The sequence below is a fragment of the Lontra canadensis genome, unplaced genomic scaffold (genome assembly GCF_010015895.1).
Source record: "Lontra canadensis isolate GAN:19392208 unplaced genomic scaffold, GSC_riverotter_1.0 scaffold158, whole genome shotgun sequence".
NCBI classification, from domain to species: domain Eukaryota; kingdom Metazoa; phylum Chordata; class Mammalia; order Carnivora; family Mustelidae; genus Lontra; species Lontra canadensis.
The window spans coordinates 2,414,509-2,423,595 of NW_022631152.1; the positions used below are offsets into that span (position 1 = coordinate 2,414,509).

The 9,087-nt window shown below is 41.8% G+C and overlaps 1 long non-coding RNA gene across 3 annotated transcripts; it reads right to left on the reverse strand.

Moving 5' to 3' along the window:
• Positions 1-608: 608 nt before the first annotated feature.
• On the reverse strand, positions 609-3,479 carry LOC116859519. Of its 3 annotated transcripts, none has more exons than XR_004381172.1 (4): positions 3,377-3,479; positions 1,886-1,994; positions 1,176-1,524; positions 609-770 (listed from the first exon to the last, which is right to left on the reverse strand). It is a non-coding gene; the product is annotated as an uncharacterized LOC116859519 (long non-coding RNA). The 3 variants fall into 3 exon arrangements; XR_004381171.1 differs by having other exon boundaries at positions 1,176-1,520; positions 1,759-1,994; XR_004381170.1 differs by having other exon boundaries at positions 1,759-1,994.
• Between the last annotated feature and the right edge of the window lie 5,608 nt (positions 3,480-9,087).

Consider the following 9,087-nt stretch of genomic DNA (forward strand, 5'->3'; position numbering starts at 1 on the left):
AAAAAAAAAAAAAAACTTCCGGGTCTCATGACCGGGAAGGGAGAAAAACAAAAGGGAGACGAGACACAACTCCAGGGGAAGGATGTGCGCGTGTGTGTGCGCGCGCGCGCGTCCTCCTCCCGCCTCGGCTCGGAGAAGGGAGGCTCCCGCAGCGGACACTGAGCATCCTCCCGTACGGGGAGCCCAGTGACCTCCCCCGCCAGCCGTGGCGTCGCGCGTCCCGGTCCCACACTCGCTGCAAACGCTCCGCGAAGCTGTCAGCTTGGTCCCTTCTGGCCGCCTCCACTTGCTCTTCACCTCGGAGCTCGCGCCCTCGCTCCCAAGCGGGTGTAAGGTTCTGGGTTACCTTCAGGGAAGTCTCACCAGAAACGGAGGAAATAATAAAGTTCAAAGGCTACCGAATTTCCTGTGTTTTAAGATATTTGTTAACATGCTGTTGTTTATGACAACCGCGTGGCAGCGCTAGGCACAGATCTTACATTGGTTCGAATCTTTCCTCTTTCTCTATATCCTTTCTCTCTTCCCAAAGCGAGACACACCCTTATGTGGTGTTCCATGGAGGGCGGGGGTTGATAGGTGGCCACGGACCATTCATCATACCTTGACTTACTTTTTAAGACATTTTTAATAAGTGGCTGTTCAAGGCCAGGGAGCATTGTTTAAGAAGACAGTTGTATGCAGCAAGGTGGATTCACGTTCCCCTGATCGTATTCACATTTGGAGGGCGTGATAGACGTTTCATTCTTAGCCAAGTCTCGTGTTCACGGTTGCTGAAAAAAAAAAAAAAAAAGTATTTGGGAGCTCTGCCACGTTTTTCAGTGAGATATAAAATTTTGTACCTTTATTTACTACTGTATTTCCTTTGGGCACTTTCACTTTTGTTTTTCTTGAGTTTCCTTTCTGGTTTCTTGTCTCAATTTCACAATTCACTGCAGAAATGGACTTCAGAATCGGCTAGGGTTCCTCGCTTTATTGGCGCAGAAAGGAGGCCGTGGAATAGTGATGGAAGTTGCTCCAGGTCACACATTTAATTAGGGCGGAGCTTGGATTGAGCGCAGCTCACCTGATAGCTCTGCAGGAGGGGTTGGAGATGGAGGGTGCGGGATGGTAACGTCTGGCCGCTACTCTGCTTTGTAAAATTGATAGCCTAGAAATTAAAGATGGAGAACATTTACCAGATCATTACCTTCTTGGGACTGGTGTGATTTGATTGCTTCTTCAAAATCCCCATTCTTGTGTTTTAACTCAACTGTATCTGTTAATTTAGATTCGATTTCACTCTTCCCTAGGAGAGTTGGTCATTTCAGGGAACAACCCTACATGATTGTAATGAATTGTTTTTGTTAGACTCAGAGTAGATCACGGCCCCTTTGTCCACCTTCTATTTCCCTTTTATATTTATTTTATGGTGCCTTTCACACTTCAGCATATGTAACAGTTGATGTATTTCCCTGAACTGAGGGTAAGCTTGGAGGGCAGGGCCATGCCATATTCATTTTGTATCTCCCATGGTTAACACCCTGCCTGGAAATGAATGAGCATGCATTAAAGCCTGTTGAGGAATTTTTTCCCCCCTGTAATTCCCTCCTAAACATCTCTAGGAAATTCTTCCATGTTTCTGGTGAGAGCAGAACATTGAAGATGCTTTTTGATTCTTACACCTTTGGCAGGCTTCTACTTTACAGAGCCAAGCAAAACACAATTTGTTTAATCAGTTTTTTTTTTTTTTAAACCAAATGCTTTTTCCTCTCTTTTTACCTTGTTTGGTTCCTCTTCTTCAAATTCCTTCTAATTCACGTAATTAGTTATGGCATCCCTTGCCTTTTGACTTTTGCTTTCTCAGACTCCAAAAGGTTGGTAAAGTTTAAACTTTGATTTGACTAACCCTCTTCAGCCTGGAGTCAAACGACCCGAGGCAGCATTCTTATTGAGACTCTCTTCCTGGAACGCAGTGAGGAGACTGGCAGTTGAGCAGTATGAAAAGATCTCAGCATCTGGACAAAGAGTGCACATCTATAGCTTTAAAAGAGGGGAGAATAACTTGATGCACGCAATCATATTGAGAGCTCAGAGGAGGGTCTAGATTGTCCCACAGATGAGTTCATACACATCTGGATCAGTGAGGTTCCATCACATGTCTGAACATGAACTACAAGTATTCCTTTGGATGGTGCAAATTAAGTTGGTATTACTGATGGTAACATCTAAAGTCCGTATGTTTCATCCTGGAGAGCAACAGTGTGATAATAATTTTAAATGTAACAACATCACCTCCCGGCAAGGCAGAGATGGCACCCAATTATATTTAAAACCATGTGCTCCCTTAAGTACAAAGGTGAACAGAGAAAAAAGGAATATAATCAAAAATACTTAAATACTTTTGTATATCTTGCATTCATGTACGCTCACACATCATTACAAAGATCAAACTTTATTCCTCTGAAATACTACATGGTTGCTGATTAAAGTAAAGCTCTTATAGGCATTCTAACAACATTCTTTATCTTTCCACTACATAGTTAAAACAATGACAATTCCTGATGTATGAGAGCCTGGACTTTGGAATCAGGTTCTGATCTCAGCTCCGCTAATGTATTACCTGGGCAAGTTTCTCATCAGCTCTGATTCTATTTAAAGAAATATGAAAATGAGTATAACGTCGCCTACTTCAAAGAGAAGCTTTTAGGAGTGACATTTCATCAGAATTTAATAAAATATATGGGAAGCCCCCACCCTGGTATGATGCTTAGAAATAATCTTCAATAATGGGGGGCTGTAATAATATTTTTAATGTATTTTTGTTTATCGCATGTGCTTCCTAGAATTATTCTTTCCCTTTTGGCTTCCTGCTCTTGAAAATTCAAAAAACCGGGGCGACTGGGTGGCTCAGTGGGTTAAGCCTCTGCCTTCGGCTCAGGTCATGATCCCAGGGTCCTGGGATGGAGCCCCGCATGGGTTCTCTGCTCCGCAGGGAGCCTGCTTCCTCCTCTCTCTCTCTGCCTGCCTCTCTGCCTACTTGTCATCTCTATCTGTCAAATAAATAAACCTTAAAAAAAAAGAAAAGAAAATTCAACAAACCTAGTATTAGTGAAAGTTCTGTGATTCTGAAACTAAGTTAAGTCCTGCCTTCAAGAAGTTCACACTTCAGCCTTGGAAAAAAACATATAGAGGTAATTGTACTGAGACTCGTTGATGGAAGACAAACACTTGATTCATACCACTTTATGATAATCTAACCAAGAAGAAGCATTTACTTAAGATCTAGCTTCACTAATACCCAAGCAAAGACAAACCTTCTAGAAGCAGTTAGGAAAATGCTACCACACACCCCCATCTCCCAAACCCTCACATTTTAACATAACACCAGGAAGATTACCTTTAAAACCCCATCCAATCAGTATGATTCTGCAGCTGTTGAAAAGAGTTTTCTGGTCCAGTGTAAGAGGCAGGCTTGCTTTCCATCCGAGTAAAAAATATGCCAGATTGTACTTTTGAAATAATGCTGGAGACGTGTAGTTAATAGGAAGCACTTCTGGTTGTTAATTAATTCGACCACTTTAATCAAGAACTATTTTCCGAGAAACTTATTCCCAGCCCTGGATCAGGTGCTAAAGAAACAAAGATGATGAAGACATAGACTTTGTCCTTAAGGAACTCATCCAACAAATGTTTATTGATTACCTACTGGGGATGCAGTGGTGAAACATTGAACTTACTAGCCAAGGACTGATATACACACCTTATCTTCACAGCACCCTCAAGAAGTGTTTGATTGACACAGCTTTTGGGCAAGGCAAAACATGGACCCTACCCCCAGAACATTCTTTGTTCCTCAAAACAAAGAACAGCTCTTGAAAAAAAAAAAAAAAAAAAAAAAAAAAAAAAGATCGGTCTCTACAGCTCCAGTCAGTCTTAGAATTGTGAAGTGAAGGAAATTAAATTTAACTCTCCTGGAGTCTAGGCTATTTAAACAGCTTTCTGGTCTCTCAGTTCCTGAGTTTCTCAACTCTTATTTCATTCTCCAAAGGTTGATTCTAAAATGCAAACCTGCTTATATCATGCCCCTACCTAAAAATGTTCGTGGCTTCCCATTATCTACCAAGCGTGGCACACAAGATGCTTTGTGATCTTGCCCTGCCAAAGCCTACCCATCTGATCCTTCATAACATCCACAGGGGAGGGTTGCCAAAATCTGTAAATAAAAATACAGGATGCCCTGGTAAATTTAAATTTCAGATAAGCAACAATTTTTTTTTTGTATAAATGTGTCTCCAATATTTCATGGGACATATTTACACTAAAAGGCTTTCATTATTTATCCAAAATCCAAATTTAAATAAGCATCCTCTATTTTTTCTGGCAACTCTACTCATGAGAGTCTGATTGATTAACTTGCCACTCCTCGCTAGTCTCTTCATGCCTTTGTAACGGCTTGACAACCTTTCCATTCTGCCCCTTATCCACCTGGTATGTTTCTGTTTCTTCTTCAAAAGCCAGTCATGGACTTCTGGAACCCTGTATGTGTGAGCATGGAATCCAATGTGCTGGGGTGGGCCTGGCTATGTGTGTGCTTTGTTTAATAGCTGGGCTTCTGCCCCAGTTCCTGTTCATCCTTCCCCTGCTCCCTCCTGGAACTGGAGTTCTGCCGTAAACCCTAGTTAATTTGGCTGGGACCCACTCAGAGTTCTTTACCCTTGCCAGCTTTCTCCCTGAGGCTTGTTCTTTCTCCCAGCTCCTGGCTGGGCTCCCGACCTAAATTGGAGGGATCACTGAAACCTGCTTCAGATCCCACCACCTTCCTGTCATATCTACTATGAAAGATGGACAAGATACTCAAATGAGAGTAAGTTTGTGAGTGTGGTTTGTCAAGTATAAAGCTTCTACGATGGCAATTTTGTTTTTAGAGACCAGTATCAAGCTCTTCACCTGGTCCTGTGTATGAAAGTCCCCCTTTAAGGTGCTCTGGATTTCCCTTATTTCTGCTCATGCCTATTGATAATATGATGCTGAAAATGATGGGGCTATTTTCCAAATGTCCTCTAATTTTGATCAGTGCCTTCAGCCACACTGGCTATTTTATTATGAATGGATTTAGACCAGTGGGTTTAATTTTTAAAATTTTAATTTTGTGATCCAGGACACACCCCTTTGGAACTCCAACCAGTCTCATGAACTATGTCATAGCCTCAGTATGTGTAATGAACTCTGATATTTTCTATTCGATTTGACCTTTTAAAAGTTGGTCAACCCACCAAGTGCATTTCATCATCTGATAACAGACTGTGACTTGCATGTTGCTAAATGCTGATCTGTACTATCCATTGGGATTTCTGCATTAACCAACTGGCCAGGACGGTTGTCAAAAGTCTCCTTCATTTGGTGCTATCTCCAGTAGGAACCAACTTGTCCACTAAAGGAGCTAAGGCCATCTCACTGAAGTAGGTCACAGTTGTTCCTGGTGATAACATCAGCAAGCAGAGTACTGCAGCCAGACTTTCTAAGCTGCCTGAGTATCTATAATCCCTGGTAAGGCCATTTGTAGAGATGGAGAGCTAAAAAATCATTATTTATCTTAACCTAGAGGGATATTGTTTGGGGGCAATTCTTGTTCAGATTTTCAAAAAATTTTTAGTTATTTATTTGAGCGAGAGAGAGGAGAAGCGGAGCAGAGGGGGAGAGAATGAGAATCTCAAGCAGACTCTGCACTGAGCACGGAGCCCGATGCAGGGCTTGAGCCCACGACTTCGAGATCGTAACCTGAGCCCAAAGCAAGAGTCGGATGCTCAACCAACTTGGCCACCCAGGCGCCCCATCTTTCCCAGACTTTTGAAATTATGCCTGGTTGGGTTAAAGAGACTTTTAGTTTTCTGAGGTTTCACATTAATTTCAGATACAAAACATAAATGAAGACTCTCTCATTCACTGTTATGATTTTGTTTTAAGCTCTTCTCCCTGAATGGTGAGCAGGGTAATGGGATATTCAGACAGCTTTAAGGAGCTGGGCAACAGGGGCACCTGAGTGGCTCAGTTGGTTAAGCAGCTGCCTTCAGCTCAGTCATGATTCCAGGGTCCTGGGGTCATGTCCTGCATCAGGCTCCCTGCTCTGTGGGGAGCCTGCTTCTTCCTCTCCCTCTGCCTGCTGCTCCCCCTACTTGAGCATGCTCTCTCTCTTTGTCAAATAAATAAATAAAAACTTAAAAAAAGAAAAAAAAAAAGGTGGGCAGCAGTAGATTCCAAAGACAGTTGACGAAATATATGGAGAGGAAGTATGGTTCAGATGGAGTGGAAAGAAGATTAATTATCTAAATAATTCCTATGCTACAGGTGGTCAACCCAACTTCTATAATTCTGCTATAACTCAGGATATTTGCCCCCCAAACACACACAGACATGCCCTAACTTCTTCTCTCACTCACAGATGCTTCATTCATTTTTCTTTATGGCAGGATTTTAATTGTGTTTGTTTTATTGGCCTTGAAAAGACCAGTTTCAGATCTATGGTGGCACAAAAGCTGGACTGGAGAGAATTTAAGGGAGAACAGGAGAAGAAGAATTGGAGACTGCTTATATAGTATAGACAACTGTTTGACTACAAAAGGTTACAGAGAAATAAGATGATAAAAAAATGTGGGAGATACAGTCAAGGAGTCAAGGGGAGATTTTTATTTGTTCGTCTTTAATGCTCTTGAAATGATTGTTTGTATACCAATGGAGATGGTCCAGTAGTGGAAAAATTCATGATGTAGAATAGAGTGGGAGGGTTTGCTAGCTTGGTCTGTAGGTCTACAAGAGGGTGGCATCTTATGTACCAGTGGAAGGTTTTACTTGGGAGCCCTGAGGGTGCATCCTGACTGATAGGACATAAGGCAGGGTCTCAGGGGGTACACCTGTATGGACGTGTGGATGTGGTAAGAACCAGTGGACATTGTCTTCTGATTGTTCAGTTTTCTCAATGAGGAAAGAAGCACAGTCATCAACTGGGAGAGAATGGGGGAGAGGAGAGAAAACAACACTCCTTTAGCAGAAAGAGAATGTAGTAATGTAGAATGTAGGCAAGTGACTGGATGAGGCAGATGTGGGATGTTAGCTGGGAAACAGCAAGGGCCATCTCAAGTTCCTGGTGACAAGTTTAAGGAGAGACCAGTCAGTCTAGGTAGACAGTTGGAATCTGAACAGTGTTGTGATTCTGCCAACCAGTGTGAGAGATTAATGTGATTAAGGAGGTTGAGGAAGTGGTTATATTTACTGACTCTGAATTTTAGCTGAGCAAAGAGGGAATAAACAGCCTCAAGGGACAAAGTACAGTAAAAAAAAAAAAAAAAAAAAAAAAATGGTACCTGAGATGCTCCTCCTTCTGGTCTTTGCAAGACTGGCTCCCTCTTGTGGTCCAGTCCTTTTCCAAAACCACAGTTTTAACTCTCTCCTGAGTACTTAAGGTGCTTTCCATTTACTTTTGCCTGTTTCTGTCTGTCTGTCCATCCACCCTCAATTTCACACTACTAGATGATAAGCTCCAGGAGGACAATGACGTTGTCCATATTGTTCACTATTTTATAGACACAGCATTTCATTCCAAAAGGTATTTGATAGAAGAATGATGAATGACTGTAATATGATTTGTAAGGTCTTCCCCATCCTGATCATGCTCATCTCTACATGCTCCTGTTTGTCAGTTTCCTCCTTCTAACTTCCTCCAAGATAAAGAAAATCCTTCCACCGGGGTTAGAGCTGCTTGCTAAACCATCCATGTCGAGTCTTCTGCGAGTGTGGGAGGAAAGTTCAAGGACAATTTTACCAGAGTTACACATGCACCAGAATATTTCAAAGGTGAGCCAGAAAGGGTGCTATGAAGTCACAATAGCTTTCTGTTTTGTTTAAAACATCCTTATTGAGGTTTAATTTAGATACCATAAAAATCACCCATTTTAAGTGAACATTTCATTGAATTTTAGCAAGCTTATACAGTTATACAGCCATCACTACAATTCAGTTTTAGAGCACTTTCATGACCACAAAAAGTTCCCTTGTGCCTGTTGGCCATCCATCTCTGCTCCCACGCAGTCCTAGGCAACCACCGATCTGTCTCCACAATTTTGTCTTTTCTAAAACTTTCATGTGAATGAAATCATATAATATGTAGCCTTTGGTGCCTGTCTCCTTCCATTTCTTATAATGCTTTTATTGTGAATAATATTCCCCTCTACAGACATACAACCTCATGTCTATCAATTTACCAGTTGACGGACACTGTTTCCAGTTTGGCGGCTATTGTGAATAACAATACAATGAATATTCGTATGCAAGCTTTTGTGTGGACATACTTTTTCATTTCTTTTGGGTAGATACCTAGGAGTTTAGTTGCTAAATCAATTGATAAGTGTATGTTTGGCTTTTTAAAAAACGCCCAAGTGGGGTGCCTGGGTGGCTCAGTGGGTTAAAGCCTCTGCCTTTGGCTCAGGTCATGATCCCGGGGTCCTGGGATCGGGTTCTGGGATCGGGTCCTGGGATCGAGCCCCGCGTTGGGCTCTCTGCTCAGCAGGGAGCCTGCTTCCTCCTCTCTCTCTCTGCCTGCCTCTCTGCCTACTTGTGATCTCTGCCTGTCAAATTAAAAAAAAAAAAAAAGGCACCCAAGTTTCCCAAGGTGGCTGTCTCATTTTATGTTCCCACAAGCAATGAATGCATTTCTCCCTATCTTCACAAACCCTTGGTCACTCTTTTTTGTGTTAGCCATTCTAGTAGGTGTGCTGTGGTAGCTCATTTTGGTTTGAACTTGCATTTCTCTGATGACTAATGATATTAAACATCTCTTCACATACTCACCTGCCATTTATGTATCTTCTTTTGTGAGGTGATTATTCAGATTGTTTGCTCATTCTTATTGGGTTGTTTGTCTTCTTGCTGCTGAATTATAAGAGTTCTTTATATCCTCTGGATCAAGTCCTTTATCAGATATATATTTTGCAAATATTTCCATTCTCTTGTGTCTTTTGAAGAGCAAAAGTCTGCATTTTGATAAAGCCCAATTTGTCAACTTTGTCTTTGATGTGTTATATGTGAAAAACTCTTTGCCTAATTCAAGACTGCAAA